This window comes from Nicotiana tabacum, chromosome 23, assembly GCF_000715075.1.
Source record: "Nicotiana tabacum cultivar K326 chromosome 23, ASM71507v2, whole genome shotgun sequence".
Classification (NCBI taxonomy): Eukaryota; Viridiplantae; Streptophyta; class Magnoliopsida; order Solanales; family Solanaceae; genus Nicotiana; species Nicotiana tabacum.
Window position 1 is genome coordinate 123,741,798 of NC_134102.1, and position 25,362 is coordinate 123,767,159.

The following is a 25,362-nucleotide window of genomic DNA, read 5'->3' on the forward strand; positions in this document are numbered from 1 at the left end:
GCACTAGATTCGTCACTCTTGGACTTTCCCTTATTTTTACCAAAACGTTTTTTTTAAGGAAGCCATCTTAATTAATAAAGTAATAGAAAATAAATAAAACAAACAAAATTATAAGATTGAAACTTAAGAGTTGGAACGAGTTTACCGAATTGACGAACAACTTGTTGAAAATTGATTATCGTTGAAGACTTCAATTCACCAACTTCACAATTGTTTCACAAATTGTAACAATAAAGTAAACAATAGTAGCAATTATAGAAGAAAATTAGAGAGAGATTGTGATAGATCGGTAATTTTGTAAGAAAAAATAAAAGAATGATTGGGTATTTATAGTTGAAAATAGGGAAAAAATATACTTATAAAAAGTTTGGGATTAAAATAAAGTTGGAGGGGGAGTTAAATGGCTATTTTATAAATAGCCAACGACTATTTTTGACAGCCCAATGGCTAGATTTTAATTTTTTTTAAAAAAAATAAATAAATAAATAGCTGTTTGGGACCGTTTGGGACCGATCCGGTCCCGGACCGGTGCCGGACGGGCTAAATGGTCCCGGGCCTGGCGGTCCTAAATCATAGGACCGACCCACGAAGACCGGCCCAGGCCCACTAAAACCGGGCCAAACGGTCCTGGACCGTTTAGCTTGTTTGGCCCGCGGTCCCGGGCCTGGACCTTCAAAATTATTCTATAAGGTGTAGTACTATATATATTAATATTTAAGTTTTAGCAACAACAACATATGAATATAGCATATGTTAATATAGCATTAATATGTATACATATGTTGTTGTTGCTACAACTTAAGTATTATCTTTAATTATCTTTTAACTTTCTGACTGTGTAAATATTTCATGTAATGGCAGTTTTCGAATTCAAACTCTTCTTAAATACAGTATCAAAAGGTGATTTAAATAGGAGTACTAAACTTGGAAATGATTGCAGGCTAAATGAATTTAAGTGAATCATTTCATATCTTTTCTTAAAGGCATCCAAAGAAGTACAGATTTTCTAAAAAGAATAGGATGTTAAAAAATAGTAAAAATAAGGAAAAAAGTAAGTTAAAAAAGGTTACTTTACTTAATTGCTGTCTAATTAATTGACTAAAACCGACCAACTTCGGTCGGTATTTTCATTAAATTAATATTATAAAAAATTTAAAACTGAAATACCGACCAAATTCGATCGAAAATGCGGGGTCAAACAGTCAAACACTCCACTAAAAATACCGACCAAATTTTCCGACCGAAGTCAGTTGGAAAATTATAATTTAGGGTGCCCAGCAACAGGTTTCTTCCCCATTTTTCTCTTTTCTCTTTCTCTCATTCTTTCTTCTACATCCGCCAACCCTTCCCAAATTCCACCCAAATCGACTCATCACTCCCTTCTCACCCAAAATCCCCCCCCACCACCACCACACACACACACTTCGTCTCTCCTCGTTCTCCGTTGGTCCCACCTCTGTCGCCCACCATTGCTCCTCCGCCCACTGGCGCGCCACTTCCAAAATAATACCCCTCTCCTCTCTTTGAAGGCTAGTTATCTATACTTGTTAATTTTAGTTATTTAAGTTCTTTCAATTGTATAAACTAGGGTTTACAATTTGGGATTTTGGGATTATTTTAATTGATTATAATTCTTTAGATTTAAGGTTTACTCTAATTGATTTTGTTTATGATATCATGTAAGGTACTTGCTTAATTAGCTAAAAAAAATTAAAATTTTATTTCTCATGATTTAGGGCTTATTAAACTATGATTTAGGGCATATTAAATTATAATTTAGGGTTTATTAATTATGATTAATAGTAAGTGAGTTAGTCTAATTGAATGACTTAACTAATTAATTATGATTAATAGTAAATATTGTACTTTGTAACTAAAGTTTATTATGTAACTTAATTCTATAAATTAATTTGAATTATGATTAATATAACATGTAATATATTTATTCTTTATGTAGATGGAATATCGTAGTTGGATGTATAATATGAATTATCCTAATCGTCGGTTTTTTAGGGAGAAATTTATAGAAGGGGTTACGGAATTTATTAGGCATGCAATGTCACTTGAACTGTTTCAGATTGGAGGGATGACTAGGTCTCCTTGCACGAAGTGCAAGTGTTTGAATTTTTTGGGTTCAGAGGATGTTACGACTCATCTTTATAGAAAGGGATTTATGGATAATTATTTTGTGTGGACTAGTCATGGAGAGGTTTATGGTACTGATGGTGTATTGTTGGTTCCCCAAGTACACGCAAGTATACGTGGTCGTCAAGTAATAAAGTGACTCGAAAGTCAGATGTCGAACCCACAGAGACTTAGATCAATCGTTAGATAAGCAAACTAAAACCAGTTAATTGTCCAAAATAATCAAGAGTGGTGTTTTTCTATTAATCTACTATTGCGAAAATTAAACAAGTAACAACTAATTTATCAAGAATGCAAATGTGTATGATGAGATTTTACTTCAGAGGAGATGAAAATTCCAGGGTTGTGGTTGGTTTATCAATCTATTAAGTTCAATAATCACGCTAGTTAATCCAGATTATCTATGGTTGCTAATTAACCGGATCGTTTATATGAATAGTATGTTCCCACAATACTACTCTGCAGTCCACAATATATCAATCATATATTCCTATGGTATTGAGTATATCATGAACGAATATAATACGGTATTCAATTAAGCAATATTGTCAGGTATATTCCTATCCTAACCGTGAAATCTTCCCCCGAGCCACGGGTTCAGAAGCAAGCTCTCTCTAATTTTACATAATCTATGCACGGCTTTCCCAAGCATAGCATAGATAGTAAGGTGAATTGGTAGCTACAATAATTCACAAGTTAAAACTAGAATTAAAGAAACAACCACAAGATGATAATCCGAATTAACAAAGATGTAATTAATAAACGTTAATAATCATGTCAACCACAACCCTAGAACTAGAGTGCTTAGCCACTCATGTTCGTAGTAATAATTTTTTAAGTATTTTGCATAAAGAAATTACAAAGAAATGATAAAGGGATGAAGAACTCTATAATTTTCTCCTCCAAAAGTTGTTCCACGTGATGTTCTTGCCTCAAGTCGCAAAAACTCCCTTAAAAATGGTGTTTAATGACTATTTATATGTGTAGGGAAGAGACCCAAACGAAATAACCAAGTCCAAAACTAAATAGGAGACAAAATAAGCTTTAAAAACCCGGAACACGCTCGCTGTAGACCGTGCCTTGCAACCTCTATAGCACGCTTGGTCTCGCGATAACCCTCACGGCGCCCGCTCCATCGCGGGCTAAATTGCTCGCGTCACATGCTCTATAACGAGCTAGATTGCTCGCGTCGCCCAGAATTGAGTTCGACTTCTTGCTGCGTAACATCGAATAAAATGTTAAGAACTCAATTATGTGCCCAACTGCTTAGCTTTAATTCAATTTTTTTGCTGCCTAACTTTTCAAACTCATTTCTCATTCTCGTTTCTATTTCTTTTTTCAAATTCCCCTGCATTGTTTCTTTTTGTCTCTTCAATCATTGCTCCATATAGCATTATAATGCTTCTAATCAATAAATGATCATGGTCCATTCTTGTAATGTATAAAATACACATAAACTCTCTACTTTGTTCCCAATTTTGTCTTCAACGTACCTACACATAAAATAGACTCAATTAAGCACAAATATAGTATAGTTTAGCATTAAGGCCCCAAAATGTAAGGTAAGTAATGCATTAAAAATATATAATTATAGCGAAACATCATGTATTTCATAACGTAGTTGTTGGTGAAAGTAGTAGGTCGGTGGAGAATAGCGTTCAACATCCTAGATACCATGAAATGGTTGTGGATGCTTTTGGGATGCACTTCGATTTTGAAACCCATGAAAGTGTTGAACAACCTCCTAACGAAAAGGCAAAATATATTTATGAACAGTTAGAGGTCGCTGGTCGTCCACTAAGTGAAGGGAGTATGCACTCTCAATTGTCTGTTGCGGTTAGATTATTAAGTATCAAATCAGGTATCAATATTTCTCAAGCGGGAATTGATTCTTTCATTGACCTTATGAGTGAACTAGTTGACCCAACTTTCAACATACCTGAAGATTTATATAAGGCTAAGAGATTTATTTCTAAGTTAGGACTCTCGTCTATGAGAATCGATTATTGTGAAGATGGTTGCGTGTTGTATTATAAGGGTGATGTAGATTTAGAAAGTTATAAACTTTGTGAAAAACCTCATTTTAAGCGGGTTTCCAGCGGGAAGAAGGTTGATGTGAAGTCGATGCATTACTTACCTCTTATTCCTAGATTAAAGAGGTTGTACGCATCGATGAGTTTCGCTCCTCATATGAGATGGCACTATGAAAAAAGAAGGCTGCCGGGTGCTATATGTCATCCTTTAGATGGGGAAGCTTGGAAGTATTTCGATAGGACGTATCCGGATTATGCTAGTGAGGCGAGGAATGTTCGGTTGGGTTTGTGTGCTGATGGTTTCACGCCATTTTATGTTTCCACAATACCTTATTCATGCTGGTATATCTTTATTACACCGTATAATCTTCCGTCTGAAATGTGTATGACTCTTCCATATATTTTCTTAAATTGTATTATTCCCAGTCCCCACAATCCAAAGATGTCACGACCCAAAATCCAACTAGTCGTGATGGCACCTAACCTAACCCTCTAGGTAAGCCAACTTTCAATCATCCAATTCCAATAATAATTATTAAAGCAATTTAAGTGAATAAAGATCTTAATCTTATACAATCCTTAAGAACTGGTAGTACAAATCATGAGCTTCTAAGAATAGAGTATACAAAGCGGAAATGAAATAAATACATAGTGTGTTTGAATAATACATAAACAAAGCTTTTATAAATATAAGGCTACCCTGAACAAGAGGCAGCTACAACAGGAACGCAGGTACATCTTCAAGTCCCGCAACCATCGAGCACTGCAACAACAACAGCCAACCTCTGCACGCAATGTGCAGAAGTGTAGTATTAGTACAACCGACCCCATGTACTAAGTAAGTAACAAACCTAGCCGTAGGTTGAAAGTAGTGACGAGCTGCTACTAAGGTCGGGTCCATAACCAATAGTCCACAACAGTCCATAACAACATAAAGCAAATAATACCAGAAGTAACTCAGAGATAAAATGCTTAGCCAAATCATGATTTCAAAAATAACAGTTCTTCCTTTCAAATACATCAGTGAAAAACTAAATAGTTTACCGAAGTTGCCAAAAATATGAATAGTTTGAAAACAATAATTTCTCCCAAAAATCTTTTCAATAATAAATAAGATGTTTCATTTCCTTCCGGATAACCCGTGTAAAACAAATGCATCACTATGCCCATCTGTAAAAATATGTGAGAAATCATGAATGATGTGATGTTGTACAGCATGAGAAAAATACATCTCTATGCTTGTATGTCATGTGTGCATGCCAATGCGATACAACTCGGTGATAAAATCATAAACAGCCCCTCGGGCAGAACATCACTCATATACAGCCCCTCGGGTAAACCTTACAGTCATTCATGCCTCTCGGGCATACCTCACAATCACTCGTGCTACTCGGGCATACCTCACAATCACTCATGCCTCCCAGTCACTCAGCATTCGGCACTTGGCACTCACACTCAGTAGGTACCTGCGCTCACTGGGGGTGTGTACAAACTCCGGAGGGGCTCCTACAACCCAAGCTCTATAATCTGCACAGACAACTCACGTGCTGCACGGACAACTCACGTGCTATAATATCATATCAGAATCCGCACGGACAACTCACGTGCCATAATAAGCCAATAAGGCCTACTGCAGGCGGGCAACACCGATCCATATAATAGTAATAATATATATAAAGCCAACATGGCTTGCTGCGGTGTGCAACCCGATCCCAAAATATTCTCACAATCAGGCCCTCGGCCTCCCTCAGTCATCAATCTCTCCAGTCTCTCTCTCATGGGCTCACAATGTCATGAGAATAGCCCAAAAATGATGATATGATGCATCAATAAATAACAACAAAGACTGAGATATGATATGCAATGAAATAAATATGACTGAGTATGAATTTTCAATTTAAACAAATAATTCACAGCAATATGATCTCTGTGGGTCCCAATAATACTGGCACATAGCCTCAACATAATTTTTAATATACTTTTTAGCTCAATTTCTTTAACTCATAAAACCGCATGGAAAATGCCAAGATCATCTAACTATAAAATTCCACAGAAATAATTATGTCACAATTTCTATAGTGCACGCCTACACGTCTGTCACATAGCATGTGCGTCACCTCCAAACAATTCACGAAATACATATATTCAGGGTCCATACCCTCAACTCCAAGATTAGAAGAGTTACTTACCTCGAACAAGCCGAATCCAATATCGAGCAAGCTAAACAATGCTTCAGAAATCCCATTATGTGCGTATCAACTCCCGAATGGCTCGAATCTACCACAATTAATTTGATTCAGTCCACACAATCTATAGAAATTAATTCCATATCAAAATGCTAATATTTTCCACAAAATCCGAAATTACGCCCCCAAAATTCACCAGTGGGGTCCATATCTCAAAATCTGACGAAACTCACAAAATACGACAACCCATCCAATTACAAGTTCAACCATACTAATTTCACTCAAATCCGACTCCAAATCGGTATTCAAACTTGAAAAATTCGTTTTGTGACATTATAGAAATTTACTTTTATTTCGCTTGAAGATTCAATAATCTTACACCAAAAATAAAGATTAATTCATGGAATATAATCACAAGGGAGTTAAGAACACTCACCTCAAGTTGTGTGAAAAATTTCCTCTCCAAAATCGCCCAACCCGAGCTCCAAAATCCGAAAATGTGTGAAAATATCGAACCCTCGAATTTAAGGTTTTGTCCCAGCAATTTCCGCATCTCCGGACAAGGGGTCGCACCTGCGACCCTCGCTTCTACGGATAAAATTGCGCGCTTGCAAAAATAGCCGGCCTTCTCAAACCTCGCATCTGCGGCACCTTCTCGCATCTGCGGGCTCGCAGATACGCATTCCCCTTCGCACCTGTGTTCACCCCACGCCAGCCCCAGTCCGCAGATGCGGCAAATTTCTCGCACCTGCGAGCACTGCCCAGTTCCACACTTGGCCGCTTCTGCGACGGATTTCACGCACATGCGGCTTCGTACCTGCGATCAAAAGCTTCGCATGTGCGATCACACCAGTAGGCAGCAGTTCAAGAAATGTTTCAAGTTGAATTTGATCCGTTAACCATCCGAAACTCACCCGAGCCACTCGGGACCCTGTCCAAATACACCAACAAGTTCTAACACACACTACGGACCTACTCAAGGCCTCAAATCACTCAAACAACCTCAAAAATACGAACTACACATGGATTCAAGCCTAATAAATTTCAAAATTTCCAAATTCTACAAATGACGCCGAAACCTATCAAATCACGTCCCATTGACCTCAAATTTTATACACAAGTCACATTTCACATTACAGACCTATTCAAATTTCCAGAATCGGATTCCGACCTCGATATCAAAAAGTCAACCCCCTGTCAAACTTCCCAAAAATTCAACTTTCGGCATTTCAAGCCAAATTCCACTACGTGCCTCCAAGTAATTTTTCGGACACGCTCCTAAGTCCAAAATCATCATACGGAGCTATTGGAATCATCAAAACTCCATTTCGGGGTCGTTTATACATAAGTCGACATCCAGTCACTATTTTAACTTAAGCTTTAAACCTTGGAACTAAATGGTCCAATTCATTCCAAAACCTCACCGGACCTGAACCATTTACCCCGACAATTCACACAACAACTGTGAAGTACAATTTGAGCAGTAAACGGGGTTGTAATACTCAAAATGATCGGTCGGGTCATTACATTCTCCCCCACTTAAACATACGTTCGTCCTCGAACATGCCAAGAGTTGTTTCCAAGCCATCAAATCACTGTTCCATCTTACCACACACGTACCCGGGGGTGAACCCACATCATCCTATTCCATATAAGCTTGACAACACAATACAACTGAAATCATTGATTTAACTTTAGCCCATAAGCCTTGGAATTTAATTTCCAACCTTTAGAAATTTTTTTTCAAGACACAAATCTTACGTTTACACACTGTATGAGTCCGAACAAATTGCATCGATCTATAACTATAACCACATATATAATCAACCAACATATTACACAACTCGCATGCTCGTAGCACCATTCCTGATCGCAGTGACTACTCCAAAACCAATCACATACTAGTATTAAACCCATATCGAACAAAACCCCATTCTAAAACCTTCGTACACTGTTGATAATAAAAGAAACACGCGAAATTTCATGACCATTCACCAGATCAACAAGTCACGGAGCTCTCTCGCCCCAACCAGAATCGTAATCACTTTCTGAGTCGACTTTCAATAGTATACTCCCGAATATACCGAAATTAAACCTGATAGTACCCATTCCAGGTCCAATGACTTTATATTACTAAACATAATTGTTCCACAGACATACCGCACCAATATAACTCGGAGCCACAACCCGTGCCATCCGTGCACCAATACGCAACCATTCAAATGTACTCAGTCATGAAAAAAATGACTCAAATGAGAGAACTGCCCCGCCAGATTAACAAGTACTGCCACAACGAAATGCTGAAAATTCATCACACACCGTAAAACCATCACCGGATCCTAACACAAGGTTCATACCTTAACATAGCTTCGCTGCAGTGCGTGACCCTATCCAAATGATGGTCCATAATATATACCTCGAGCCACCCCGCTCAAAATCAATAACCACAGAGAGGCAAATGACAAAAATGCCACACAAAACCTGAAAGAAAATAACCATTACGCAATCAATCATGCAATACCCAAATACTCATCACACTCAAATTCCGCTATAAAGTTCAAATAGAACCGCACCATCTGTGCACATAACCAATGAATCACAACTCCTCGTAGCATAAAGGAGTAACTCACAGATCATTTCATAACATGAATAAGTTCAACATCAACAGAATGACACATCTCTCAATAATAGCAGTATGGAGCCAGCCATTCCGGCTCGTTGTAGAATACACATCTTAATTGGGCCTACCTATGGACCCCAAATCAATTCGGGTTACCCAAAAATAGATAAAAATCCCTCCGAAAATCCATAATGACTGAATCATAACACATTTTATCATCTGGCTAGCTCCGGCCACAACTTCACAGTCCACAACCATGAAACAATCTGCTCGTGAGAACTCCCAATCTCCAAATCCATAGAACACGCGAATCACCATATTTGATTTCATCTCCACCGCCTGAATGCCTAACACTTCTCTCATACACGATCATCCCACGAGAAATACTTTAAAAGTTCTTCAGTGCCACTTGACAAAATTTGAATATCAGCAGTCGATCAACCAGGAAGATGCCCCAATACCTATGAGATATCCATAATTCAAAATATAGTGCACCTTCTGAAATGTACACTCTATTCACACAATACCAAATAGTTATAGCATTCATCTAAACATCAAAAATTGTTCATGCCCTATAAGAATTTATGACCTCCCTTTCAAAGCTAAACCATGACCTTGCACACGCCAAACTTAATCCTACATAACACACCGCATCTATCATGCCATCATTTGAAAAATACGAGAACCTCATAATCATTCTGAGTCACAATTAAAATACATATCTGATCAGCCAGAAGCCTTACATTTGATCCCATCCGGTAAATAATCACAATACTCAACATGCTCCTCAGGCCGATAGGAAAATACTCATCTCAAACCGTGGTAGAAAACCTCGAGAATGCTTTGGAATTCATTTGCACATAATCAGGCCATCAGAGTTGAATCTCTCTAAATCAACCAAGTCACGCAGGTCGCCAAGCCCAGGTGTATTGCCACAAAGTACTTGTAGAAAACCCCCACATCATAAGCACCCAAAGAACCGATCATATCCATTACCATACTGATCCAACCTACTACCCGTTTGTCTTATTTTCTCCAAGTTTCTTCTAAATCTGTCTTCAGATTAATACTTCTCCTTGCTAAAATGCCACGATCTTTAGCCACAGCTCACCCCACAAATCTAGCATAGAACCACAATGTTCTACGACCCATAAGCAATTGTATTCTTCTTAAACACCTTCAAAAATACTACAACTATAACACTCACTCTGAGAATACCTTATGTGAATTTGAAATTGTTCTTCTTACCTTCCTTATATAAAAATGTAGAATCCATAGTCATATAGAATTTCCGCAAGTCCAGGTACCATCAAATGCAAATCTCTGATTTTATCCATACACAAGTTCGGAAACATTCTCAATTGCTATATATAATTCTCAAATCCACTAGAATTTTCTCGGGAGTCACCCACTTTACTTAAATCTAATTGCACCGCCCAAATGGGCCAAAAGACACGTGCCCCATTAGCACCACAATACTCAAAGAAGTAACTCTACTTTAACACCACATATCAAATTCATACTCCGTGCGCACTATATCATTCACCAATAACAACTCACTCATCCCACGAATTTCATATACTCATACGTGTAATATAATCCTTAACTAGAAATTTCCTTATTCGAGTCATCCTTGATCTCAACTTCTGCAAGTCATAGCTAACTTAGAAGTATGCCTAGGACCAAAATTAAAATTTAACACCTAACTATGAAATCAAATTGTCAATAGCAGACTCCCCCACTTGGCTCAAAGCCATAGATTAAAACATTCCATAACTCACAATACCAATACTCTCTTACTTCCATAATGCCACAGTCAGTCCAATGAAACTTTTTCCCAAGTTCATACAACGCCAACCATAAAAATACCTCAATCATCCGCTAAGCTCGTATTCATCCTCTTAACACACAAGTCAACTTTCTCAATCAGATTCAGATTCAAATCTCCACCCATACACCTCGTCGACAGAAAAGAAACTCTATACTAACATCATAAGGAATACACATACATAGATTACTCCACAGGAGATAATCCACCTGCTTAGCCTCAAACTGGTATCTTGTTATACCCTTTCGCAGTCACAATTACTATGCAATCACTTAGTCTATCTGAGTCCAAACTCATTAATCAGACATGAGAGTTTGGCCTGTCCCAAAATTTAACAATATGAAAGATACTTCAAAACATTCATTACTCGAGACTGTTCGTCACATCAAATCGAAAATCAAGCACCTAATGGCCTTTCTTTTACATTTCAAGGAAACACTTCTCGTCATATTCCAATCGTCTTAACACATCTCACGGTAATATCATACCCATCACACCGCCATTCCACCGCTCATCGAGCCACAAATTCCACTGTAGGGTCATTACCGGATATATAAGTCAAATTGTACAAGTTACAACTAAAGCTACCGAGCTTAAGCTACGGACTGGCCCATCACCAAAACACAGAATACTCATCTCGAACTTTGTTTATGGAATCATAAGCCGACGATGCACAGCTGATACCGAGTGCTCATGTGCGCATACGAATATGTGGAAGGAATTCAAAGAGTTTAAGTCTCAAACTGAATCAATCTCGCACGATAAGGAAAGAAAGATGGGAAGTATATATCCTAAATGCCCCGTAGCCTCTCGAAGATAAGTACGGACGTCATCATACTGATCCGCATGACTCTACTAGACACTTGCTCATGACTTGTAGAACCTATGAACCTAGAGCTCTGATACCACCTTGTCACGATCCAAAATCTAACTAGTCGTGATGGCACCTAACCCAACTCCCTAGGTAAGCCAACTTTCAATTATCCAATTTCAATAATAATTATTAAAGCAATTTAAATGAATAGAGATCTTAATCTTATACAATCCCCAAGAACTGGTAGTACAAATCATGAGCTTCTAAGAATAGAGTATACAAAGCAGAAATGAAATAAATACATAGTTTGTTTGAATAATACATAAACATAGATTTTATAAATCTAAGGTTACCCTGAACAAGAGGCAGCTACAACAGAAACACAGGTACATCTTCAAGTCTTGCAATCATCGAGCACAACAACAACAACATCCAACATCTGCACGCAATGTGCAGAAGTGTAGTATCAGTACAACCGACCCCATGTACTAAGTAAGCAACAAACCTAGCTGTAGGTTGAAAGTAGTGACGAGCTTCTACCAAGGTCGGGTCCATAACCAATAGTCCACAACAGCCCATAACAACATAAAGCAAATAATACCAGAAGTAACTCAGAGATAAAATGCTCAGCCAAATCATGATTTCAAAAATAACAGTTCTTCCTTTCAAATACATCAGTGAAAACCCAAATCGTTTGCCGAAGTTGCCAAAAATATGAATAGTTTGAAAACAATAATTTCTCCCAAAACTCTTTTCAATAATAAATAAGATGTTTCATTTTCCTTCTGGATAAACCGTGTAAAACAAATGTATCACTATGCCCATATGTAAAAATGTGTGAGAAATCATGAATGATGTGATATTGTAATACATGAGAAAAATACATCTCTATGCATGTATACATGCCAATGCGATGCAACTCAGTGATAAAATCATAAACAGCCCCTCGGGCAGAACATCACTCATATACAGCCTCTCGGGCAAACCTCACAGTCACTCATGCCTCTCGGGCATACCTCACAGTCACTCATGCCACTCGAGCATACCTCACAATCATTCATGCCACTCGGGCATTCCTCACAATCACTCATGCTAGTCACTCAGCACTCACACTCAGTAGGTACCTGCGCTCATTGGGGGTGTGCACAGACTCCGGAGGGTCTCCTACAGCCCAAACGCTATAATCTACACGAATAACTCACATGCTATAATATCATATCAGAATCCGCACGGATAACTCACGTGCCATAATAAGCCAATAAGGCCTGCTGCAAGCGGGCAGTCCCGATCCATATAATAGTAATAATATATATAAAGCCAACATGGCCTGTTGCGGCGTGCAACCCGATCCCAAAATATCCTCACAATCGGGCCCTCGGTCTCTCTCAGTCATCAATCTCTCGAGTCTCTCTCTCATGGGCTCACAATGTCATGAGAATAGCCCAAAAATGATGATATGATGCATCAATAAATAACAACAAAGACTGAGATATGATATGCAATGAAATAAATATGATTGAGTATGGATTTTCAATTTAAACAAATAATTCATAGCAATATGACCTATGTGGGTCCCAATAATACTGGCACATAACCTCAACATGATTTTTAATATGCTTTTTAGCTCAATTTCTTTAACTCATAAAACCGCATGGAAAATGCCAAGATCATTTAACTACAAAATTCCACAGAAACAATTATGTCACAATTTCTATAGTGCACGCCCACACATCCGTCACCTAGCATGTGCGTCACCTTCCAGCAATTCACGAAATACATATATTCGGGGCCCTCAACTCCGAGATTAGAGGAGTTACTTACCTCGAACAAGCCGAATCCAATGTCGAGCAAGCTAAACAATGCCCCAGAAATCCCGATATGTGCGTATCAACTCCCGAACGGCTCGAATCTACCACAATTAATTTGATTCAGTCCACACAATCTATAGGAATTAATTTCATATCAAAATGCTAATATTTTCCACAAAATCCGAAATTACGCCCCCAAAAATCACTCGTGGGCCCACATCATGAAATCCGATGAAACTCACAAAATACGATAACCCATCCAATTACAAGTTCAACCATACTAATTTTACTCAAATCCAACTCCAAATCGGTATTCAAACTTGAAAAATTCATTTTGTGATATTATAGAAATTTCCTTCTATTTCTCTTGAATATTCAATAATCTTACGCCAAAAATGAAGATTAACTCATGGAATATAATCACAGGGGAGTTAAGAACACTTACCCCAAGTTGTGTGGAAAAGTGTCTCTCCAAAATCGCCCAACCCGAGCTCCAAAATCCGAAAATGGGTGAAAATGTCGAACCCTCGAATTTAAGGTTCTGTCCCAGCGATTTCTGCATCTGCAGACTTGTCACGATCCAAAATCCCAACCTGTCATGATGGCGCCTATCTCAATACTAGGCAAGCCGATAATCTCGATAAACCATAATTTCTCTTAAGTTTGAAAATACAATAATTTAATACAGTAAAAAATCCCATAAATAGTAACACGAACACTCCCCAAAACCTGGTGTCACTGAGTACATGAGCATCTAATATGAATACAAGTCTAGAAAATATGGTCTTTAATAGTCTGATACCAAATACAGTAAACAAGGAGATAGAGAAGGAGAGACAAGGTCTGCGAAACACGGCAGCTACCTCAAAATCTCCTGAAAATCAACTGTACGGAAGAATCAACACCTGTTATGTCCGGGAACACCTGGATCTGCACACGAAGTACAGGGTGTAGTGTGAGTACAACCAACTCAGTAAGTAACAATAATAAATAAAGAACTGAAAATAGTGACGAGCTACACAGCTACAATTCATATTCAGTAGTTCCAGCAAAGAATAGTCATGCTTTCAAATATAACAGTTTAATGTCAAATCATTTTTTATACAGTTCATATTCATGTAATCCATATATAAAATCTTTCAGAGATTTCACAATAATGACAGATAGCAACTAGGTGCAACAACAAATAGAAATCAAGCACAACCTCTCAGGACAACAATCACTCACCGGGCTCCCAGCCCTCATCACTCATACTCGATGGGTACCCGCGCTCACTGAGGGTGTACAGACTCTGGAGGGGCTCTTACAGCCCAAGCGCTATAATCTGTACGGATAACTCACGTGTTGCACGGACAACTCACGTGTCATAGTACAAATATCTGGATCCGCACGACAAACTCACGTGTTGCACGGCTAACTCACCTGCTATAGTATAATATAAGGATCCGCACGGCCAACTCACGTGTTGCATGGCCAACTCACGTGCTATAGTATAATATAAGGATCTGCACGGCCAACTCACGTGCTATAGTATCAATATCTCACAATCAGGCCCTCGGCCTCACTCAGTCATAAATCTCTCTAGTCTCCCGGGCTCTCAAAAATCATGAAATCAGCCCAAACAACAATGATATGATGTATCAATAATAATAACAGAGACTGAGAAAAATTGAGCAAGTAAAAACTGAGACTGAGTACATATAGCATTTAGCAGGCAATTCAACAAGTACGCGACCTCTGTGGGTCCCAACAGTACTATTACATAGCCTAAGCATGATTTCTAACAAGATTTACACTCAAACTTTATCAACACATAGAAATCATATAGCTAACAACTAATTATTCAACTTTACAGTTCCTGGGATGGACCAAGTCATAATCCCCTCGGTGCACGCCTACACTCCCGTCACCTAGCATGTGCGTCACCTTCAAAATAATCATATGATACCAAAATCCGCGGTTTCATACCCTCAGGACCAGATTTATAACTGTTACTTACCTCAGAGCGTGAAATTCTTTACTCTGCTATGCCTTTGCCTGGCAAATCGGTCTCCAAATGCCTTGAATCTAGTCACAAATAATTCGTTTCAGTCAATAAAATTTATTGGAATTAACTTCATAAGAAAATGCTAATTTTCCATAAAAATCCAAATTTTAGCTCAAACATCGTCTGTAGGGCCCATCTCTCGGAACTCGGCAAAAGTTACAAAATCTGGAAGCCCATTCAACCACGAGTCTAACCATACCAATTATATCAAAATCCGACCCCAACTCGACCCTCAAATCTTCAATTTAAACTAAGAGGGTTTTCAAACTTTTCAAATTAATTCACCAATTAAATGATAAAAACAACCATGGATTCGGATAATTTAACCAATATTGAGTTAAGAACACTTATCCTATTGTTTTCCTTGAAAAACTTTCGAAAGTCGCCTCTTCTCGAGCCAAATCCGTCAAAAACTGAAAATGGGACGAAGTCCCATTTTGAGAACTTAAACTCTCTGTCCAGACCTCTCTTCTTCGCGAACTTGACAGGTCCCTCGCATTCGCGAAGTACAACTCAACTGTCCACAAATTTAACTCTTCGCGAACGCGAAGCTTTGCAAATCTTACCCTTCGCGAATGCGACCACCGCTTCACGAACGTGAAGCTTTACTAGCTCAGACCTTCGCGAACGCGACCGCCACCTCGCGAACGCGTAGAACAAGGACCCGGGGGTCCCCAATAGCCTTACTTCTCTTTGCGAACGCGACACTTCTCACGCGTTCGCGATGCACACACAGACCAAACCTTCGCGTTGCGTTCGCGTTCGTGTCCTCCCCTTCGCGGACGCGATGAACAAAACCTCACACTTAGAAAACACTCTTCGCGAACGCGAAAGAGAAAATCAGAAAAATGCAGCAGCAGATATTAGCAATCTCACCAAGGCCAAAAATGATCCGTTAACCATTCAAAACTCACCCGAGCCCCTCGGGACCTCAACCAAATATACCAACAAGTCCTAAAATATCATACGGACTTAGTCGAAACCTCAAATCGCCTCAAACAACGCTAAAACCATGAATTACACCCTAATTCAAACCTAATGAACTTTGAAATTTTTAATTTCTACAAACGACTCCGGAACCTATCAATTCACGTCCGATAGACCTCAAATTTTGCACAAAAGTCATAAATGACATAACGAAGGTATTCAAATTTTCAGAATTGGATTCTGACCCCGATATCAAAAAGTCAACCCCCGGTCAAACTTCCCAAAAATTCAACTTTCGGCATTTCAAGCCTAAAATCCTCTACGGACCTCCAAATAATATTTCGGACACACTCCTAACCCCAAAATTACCATACATAGCTATTGGAATTATCAAAATTCAAATCCGAGGTCGTTTACACATAGGTCCATATCCGGTCCACTTTTCTAACTTAAATTTTCAATTGTGAGACTAAGTGTCTCATTTCACTCCGAATTTCTTCCGGACCCGAATCCACTAACCCGGTAAGTCATAAAATAACTATAAAGCATAAATTGAGCAGTAAATGGGAGAACTGGGTTATAATACTCAAAAAAACATGCCGGGTCGTTACATTCTCCCCCTTTTAAACAAACGTTCGTCCTCGAACGGGTTTAGAACAATACCTGGAGTCTCAAATAAGTGTGGATATTTGCTCCGCATCTCCTGATCAATCTCCCAAGTAGCTTCTCTGGCTGGCTGGCCTTTCCACTCCACTTTCACTAATGATATGCTCTTTGACCTCAGCTTTCTAACCTGTTGGTCTAAAATAGCCACCAGTTCCATGTCATAAGTCAAATTACCGTCCAACTGTACTGTACTGAAATCCAGAATATGAGACGGATCCCCGACATACTTTCGGTGCATGGATACATGGAACACTGGATGAACACCTGATAGACTAGGTGGCAAAGCAAGTTCATAAGCCACCTCTCCAATTTTCTTAAGTATCTCAAAAGGCCCAATATACCGAGGGCTCAACTTGCCCTTGTTCCCGAACCTCAACACACCCTTCATGGGTGAAATCTTGAGCAGAACCTTCTCCCCCACCATGTGAACAACATCACGAACCTTCCTGTCGGCATAACTCTTCTGCCTAGATTGTGTCGTGCGAAGCCGTTCCTGAATCACTTTGACCTTCTCTAAAGCATCTTGAACCAAGTCAATACCGAATAGCCTAACCTCACCCGACTCAAACTAACCCACCGGATATCGGCACCGTCTCCTATATAAAGCTTCATATAGAGCCATCTGAATGCTTGACTGGTAGCTATTATTGTAAGAAAACTCCGCGAGTGGCAGAAATTGATCCCAAGAACCCCCAAAATCAATGACACAAGTGTGTAGCATATCCTCCAATATATGAATAGTGCGTTGGGACTGTCCGTCCATCTGAGGGTGAAATGTTGTACTCAACTGAACCTGTGTGCCTAATTCTCGCGGCACTGCCCTCCAAAACTGTTAGGTAAACTGCGTACCCCGATCTGAAATAATGGACACCGACACACCATGTAGGCGAACAATCTCGTGAATATAAATCCCAGCCAACCGCTCCGAAGAATAATTAGTACCGACTGGAATAAAATGTGCAGATTTGGTCAACCGATCTACTATAACCCAAACAACATCAAACTTTGTCAAAGTCCGTGGGAGTCCAACTACGAAGTCCATGGTAATACGCTCCCACTTTCACTCCGGAATTTCAAGTCTCTGATGCTCGTACTTTACCTGTTGACAATTTAAACACCGAGATACAAACCCAACTATATCTTTCTTCATTGGCCTCCACCAATAGTGCTGTCTCAAATTCTGATACATCTTTGCGGTGCCTGGATGAATAGAGTACCGCGAACTGTGAGCCTCCTGGAGAATCAGCTCACGTAAACCATCTACATTAGGCACACATAGCATGCCCTGCATCCGTAATACACTGTCATCTCCAATAGTGACTTCCTTGGCATCACCGTGCTTAACCGTGTCCTTAAGGACAAGAAGATGTGGATCATCATACTGGCGCTCTCTGATGCGATCATATAAAGAAGACCGAGAAACCACACAGGCCAAAACTCGATTCGGCTCGGAAATATCCAATCTAACAAACTGATTAGCCAAGGCCTGAACATCCAAGGCTAAAGGCCTTTATGCTATCGGTAAGTATGCTAAGCTGCCCAAACTCTCCGCCTTATGACTCAAGACATCAGCCACCACATTGGCCTTTCCGGGATGATAGAGAATAGTGATATCATAATTCTTAAGCAAATCCAACCACCTTCGCTGCCGCAAGTTAAGATCCTTCTATTTAAACAAGTGTCATAGACTCCTATGATCGATATATACCTCACACTGGACACCGTACAAGTAATGCCGCCAAATTTTCAAGGCATGAACAATAGTTGCTAACTCAAGATCGTGGACTAGATAATTCTTCTCATGTACCTTTAACTGTCTGGACGCATAGGCAATCACCCTACCGTCTTGCATCAACACTGTATCTAGATCAATACACGACGCATCATAATACACAGTATAAGACTCTGAACCTGTGGGCAACACCAATACTGGAGCTGTAGTCAAAGCTGTCTTGAGCTTCTGAAAGCTCTCTTCACATTCATCCGACCAACTGAATGGAGCACCTTTCTGGGTCAATTTAGTCATAAGTGATGTAATAGACGAGAAACCCTCCACGAAACGACGATAATAACCGGCCAAGCCAAGAAAACTCCGAATCTCAGTAACTGAGGATCATCTGGGCCAATTCTGAACTGCCTCTATTTTCTTCGGATCCACCTTAATTCCTTCACTGGACACTATATGTCCCAAGAATGCCACCGAACTAAGTCATAACTCACACTTAGAGAATTTGGCATAAAGTTGCTCATCTCTCAGCCTCTGTAATACAATACCTAAATGTTGTGTATGCTCCTCCTGGCTACGCGAGTACACTAGAATATCATCAATAAATACTACGACAAATAAATTAAGATATGGCTGAAATACATTATTCATCAAATGCATAAATGCTGCTGGGGCATTGGTTAGCCCAAAAGACATCACAAGAAATTCATAGTGGCCATAACGAGTTCTGAATGCCGTCTTCAGAATATCTGAATCCCAAATTTTCAACTGGTGATACCCAGATCTCAAATCAATTTTTGAGAACACCTTCGCTCCCTGAAGCTGGTCAAATAAGTCATCAATACGTGGCAAAGGATATTTATTCTTGATCGTCACTTTGTTCAACTGCCTATAGTCAATGCACATCTGCATAATACCATATTTCTTTTTCATAAATAGAACTGGTGCACCCCAAGGTGACACACTAGGCCTATTAAACCCCTTTTCAAGGAGTTCCTGAAGTTGCTCTTTCAATTTTTTTAATTCAGCATGTGCCATACGATACATAGGAATGGACATAGGCTGAGTGACCTACACCAAGTAAATACCGAAATCAATATCCCTGTTGGGTGGCATACCCGCCAGGTATGCAGGAAATACATCCGGAAAGTCTCACACGACCGGTACTGAATCAATAATAGGAGTATCTGTTTCAACATCTCTCACAAAAGCCAAATATGACAAAGATCCCATTCCAACCATACGTTGGGCCTTCAAATAAGAAATTACCCTACTAGGAACAAGATCTAGAGAACCCCTTTATTCAACCTTTGGCAACCCCGGCATCGTCAACGTCATGATTATTTCGTGACAGTCTAAAATAGCATGACATGGAGACAACCAATCCATATTCAGGAATACATCAAAATTAACCATACCGAGTAATAAGAGATCAACTTTAGTCTCCAGTTCCCCAATAGTTACTACACACGACCGATACACACGATCCACAGTAATAATATCGCCCACAGGTGTAGATACACAAACAGGTGAAACTAAGGACTCACATGGCATATCCAGATAATGAGCAAAATATGATGATACATATGAATAAGTGGAACCAGGGTCAAATAATATAGAAGACTCCCTGTGGCACACTAAAACAATATCGTGATCACTGCATCTGAGGAAGCAACATCTGGCCTGGCAGGAAAAGCATAGAATCGAGCTTGCCTGCCTCCTGATCGGCCTCCCCCTCTTGGGCGACCCCTAGCTGTTGACCCCTACCCCGAGATGGCAGGGCGGGTAGTGTAACTGCTGGTGCTGGTGCCTCGGTCGAGAACTCTGCTGTGAAGCCCCACTCAATAGCCTAGGACCCTCTCTCTTGAAATGACCAAATTCTCCGCACTTGAAACAACCCCTTCTCTGACGGAAGTGCTGCTCCTGATAACCCGAGGAATAACTTGCAGAAGCCTGTGCGGATGAGGCATGATGAGAACTCTGCGCTGGTAGTGCACTGAATGAAGACTGGCCTGAGTGAGCACTGTAAGAACCGTGGCTAGCTGATGCACCACGATGAGCTGGACGACCCGTATGAGCGTGTTTCTAAGAACGACCTCTACCACGGTGAAACTGACCCCCTGAAGGAAACCACTGTAATCACCCAGACCATGAGGCCTCTTAGCCTCCCTCTCTCTATGTTCCTGGTTATGAACCATCTCTATCTGCCGAGCAATGTCCACTACCTCATCAAAAGTAGCACCAGATACTCTCTCCCTAGTCATAAATAACCGCAGCTGATCTGTGAGGCCATCAATGAACCTCCTAATCCTCTCCCTATCTGTGGAACCAACCATTCTGCGTGATGAGCCAATTCAAAAAATCTCATCTCGTACTGCGTGACTGACATATCACCCTGGTGAAGCTGCTCAAACTGCCTGCGCAGCTCCTTTCTGTGTAACTGAGGCATGAACTTCTCCAAAAAGACCACGGAGAATTGCTGCCAAGTAAGGGGTGTTGCGCCAATAGGCCTACACCTCTCATAAGTCTCCCACTATCTGAGTGCAGCCCTAGAAAACTGAAAAGTAGTGAATGAGACCCAACTAGTCTCCGGAATACCTGTTGTCCGAAGCATCCGTTGGCACCTATCTAGAAAACCCTGAGCATCCTCTGACTCAGTACCGCTAAATGGTGGAGGTCGAAGCCTCTCAAATCTCTCTCAAGTCTCCTCTGCTCATCATCTGCCATAACAGGAACTACCGGGGCCTGAGCAGCTGCAACCGGCTAGGCTGGTAGTGCCTCCGGTATATGAAGTCCCTGTACTACCTGGTCTGGAGTATGGGCTACAGGGGTATCAGTACCTCCCCCGGCCTGAGAAGCGGCAGGTGCGTCCTAAGCCGAAACCACCTGAGCAAGACCAGTGCAAGCTGCCAATATCTGGGCCAAAGTCTCCTGAAGGCCTGAAATCTCAATGGGCACAGTTGGTGCCTGAGCTGATCCTGTAAGCTCAGCTATATCCAGAATCTGCTCCTGAGCTGGAGCAATTGGTGGTACTACAGGTGCTGGTCCAACTGTGGTACGAGCTACACCTCGACCTCTACTCCGGCCTCGACCTCTACCACGGCCCCGGCCTTTCGCGGCCCTAACTGGTGGCTGACCATCCGATCCGGTAGTACGTGTCCTCACCATCTGTGAGAGAATAGAATAGCAGAAATTTAGTTTCCAGAATCAACAAATTCGCACGATAGAATACAAGAAAGTGAAATTTTCCTAAGGGTTCTGCAGCCTCTCGAAGATAAGTACAGATGTCTCCGTACCGATCTGCAAGACTCTACTAAACCTGCTCATGACTCGTGAGACCTATGTAACCTAGGCTGTGATACCAACTTGTCACGACCCAAAATCCCAACCTGTCGTGATGGCGCCTATCTCAATACTAGGCAAGTCGATAATCTCAATAAATCATAATTTCTCTTAAGTTTGAAAATACAATAATTTAATACAGTACAAAATCCCATAAATACTGACACGAACACTCCCCAAAACCTGGTGTCACTGAGTACATGAGCATCCAATATGAATACAAGTCTGGAAAATATGGTCTATAATAGTCTGAGACCAAATATAATAAACAAGGAGATAGAGAAGGAGAGACAAGGTCTGCGAAACACGGCAGCTACCTCAAAATCTCCTGAAAATCAGTTGTACGGAAGAATCAACACCCGCCATGTCCGGGAACACCTGGATCTGCACACGAAGTGCAGGGTGTAGTGTGAGTACAACCAACTCAGTAAGTAACAATAATAAATAAAGAACTGAAGATAGTGACGAGCTACACATCTACAGTTCATATTCAATAGTTCCAGCGAAGAATAGACATGCTTTCAAATCTGGCAGTTTAATGTCAAATCATTTTTTATACAGTTCATATTCATGTAATCCGTATATAAAATCGTTCAGAGATTTCACAACAATTAGAGATAGCAACTAGGTGCAACAATAAATGGAAATCAAGCACAACCTCTTAGGACAACAATCACTCACTGGGCTCCCAGCCCTCATCACTCATACTCAATGGGTACCCGCACTCACTAGGGGTGTACAGACTCCGAAGGGGCTCCTACAGCCCAAGCACTATAATCTACACGGACAACTCACGTGCCATAATATTAATATCTGGATCCACACGGCTAACTCACGTGTTGCACGGTCAACTCACGTGCTATAGTATAATATAAGGATCCGCACGGCCAACTCACGTGCTGCACGGCCAACTCACGTGCTATAGTATAATATAAGGATCTGCACGGCCAACTCACGTGTTACACAGATAACTCACGTGCTATATTATCAATTTGTCACAATCAGGCCCTAGACCTCATTCAGTCATAAATCTCTCCAGTCTCTCGGGCTCTCAACAATCATGAAATCAACCCAAACAAAAATGATATGATGTATCAATAATAATAACAGAGACTGAGATAAAATGTGCAAGTAAAAACTGAGACTGAGTACATATAGCATTTAGCAGGCAATTCAACAAGTACGCGACCTCTGTGGGTCCCAACAATACTATTACATAGCCTAAACATGATTTCTAACATGATTTACAGTCAAATTTTATCAATACATAGAGAGCATATAGTTAACAACTAATTATTCAACTTTACAGTTCCCGGGACGAACCAAGTCATAATCTCCCCAGTGCACGCCCACACGCCCGTCACCTAGCATGTACGTCACCTTCAAAATAATCACATGATACCAAAATCCGCGGTTTCAAACCCTCACGACCAGATTTATAACTGTTACTTACCTTAGAGCGTGAAATTCTTTACTTTGTTATGCATTTGTCTGGCAAATCGGCCTCCGAATGCCTCGAATCTAGTCACAAATAATTCGTTTCAGTCAATAAAATTTATTGGAATTAACTTCATAAGAAAATACTAATTTTCCATAAAAATCCGAATTTTAGCTCAAATATCGTTTGTAGGGCCCATGTCTCGGAACTCGGCAAAGGTTACAAAATCTGGAAGCCCATTCAACCACGAGTCTAACCATACCAATTATATCAAAATCCGACCCCAACTCGACCCTCAAATCTTCAATTTAAACTAAGAGGGTTTTCAAACTTTTCCAATTAATTCACCAATTAAATGATAAAAACAACCATGGATTCGGGTAATTTAACCAATATTGAGTTAAGAACACTTATCCTATTATTTTCCTTGAAAAACTTCCGAAAATCGCCTCTTCTCGAGCCAAATCTATCAAAAACTGAAAATGGGTTGAGAACTTAAACTCTTTGTCCAGACCTCTCTTCTTCGCGAACACGACAGGTCCCTTGCGTTCGCAAAGCATAACTTGACTGCCCACAAATTTAATCCTTCGCGAACGCGAAGCTTTGCAAATCTTACCCTTCGCGAACGCGACCACCACTTCGCGAATGCGAAGCTTTACTAGCTCAGACCTTCGCGAACATGTAGAGCAAGGACCCGGGGGTCCCCAATAGCCTCACTCCTCTTCGCGAACGTGACACCTCTCACGCGTTCGCGATGCACACACAGACCAAACCTTCGCGTTGCGTTCGCGTTCGTGTCCTCCCCTTCGCGGACGCGAAGAACAAAACCTCACACTCAGAAAACACTCTTCGCGAACGCGAGGGCCCACTCGCGAACGCGAAAGAGAAAATTAGAAAAATATAGCAGCAAATATCATCAATCTCACCAAGGCCAAAAATGATCCGTTAACCATCCAAAACTCACCCGAGCCCCTCGGGACCTCAAGCAAATATACCAGCAAGTTCTAAAATATCATACGGACTTAGTCAAACCCTCAAATCACTTCAAACAACGCTAAAACTATGTATTACACCCAATTCAAGCCTAATGAACTTTAAAATTTTTAGTTTCTACAAAACGACTCCGGAACCTATCAATTCACGTCCGATTGACCTCAAATTATTCACACAAGTCATAAATGACATAACGGAGGTATTCAAATTTTCAGAATTGGATTCCGACCCCGATATCAAAATGTCAACCCCTTGGTCAAACTTTCCAAAAATTCAACTTTCGGCATTTCAAGTCTATTTCCTCTACAGCCCTCCAAATAATATTCCGGACAAGTTCCTAAGCCCAAAATTACCATACGAAGCTATTGGAATCATCAAAATTCAAATCCGAGGTCGTTTCCATATAGGTCCATATCCGGTCCACTTTTGTAACTTAAATTTTCAATTATGAGAGTAAGTGTCTTATTTCACTCCGAATTTCTTCCGGACCCGAACCCACTAACCCAGTAAATCATAAAACAACTATAAAGCATAAATTGACCAGTAAATGGGGGAACGAGGTTATAATACTCAAAACGACCGGTCATATCTTTACAGGGCGCTTCTGCGGACAAAATTGTGTGCTTGCGAAAATAGCCGGCCTTCTCAAACCTCGCATCTGCGGGCTCGCAGATGCACATTCCCCTTCGCACCTACGTTCGCCCCATGCCACCCCAGTCCACATATGCGCTAACACCTTTGCAGATGCGGCAAAATCCTCGCACCTGCGAGCACTGCCCAGTTTCACAC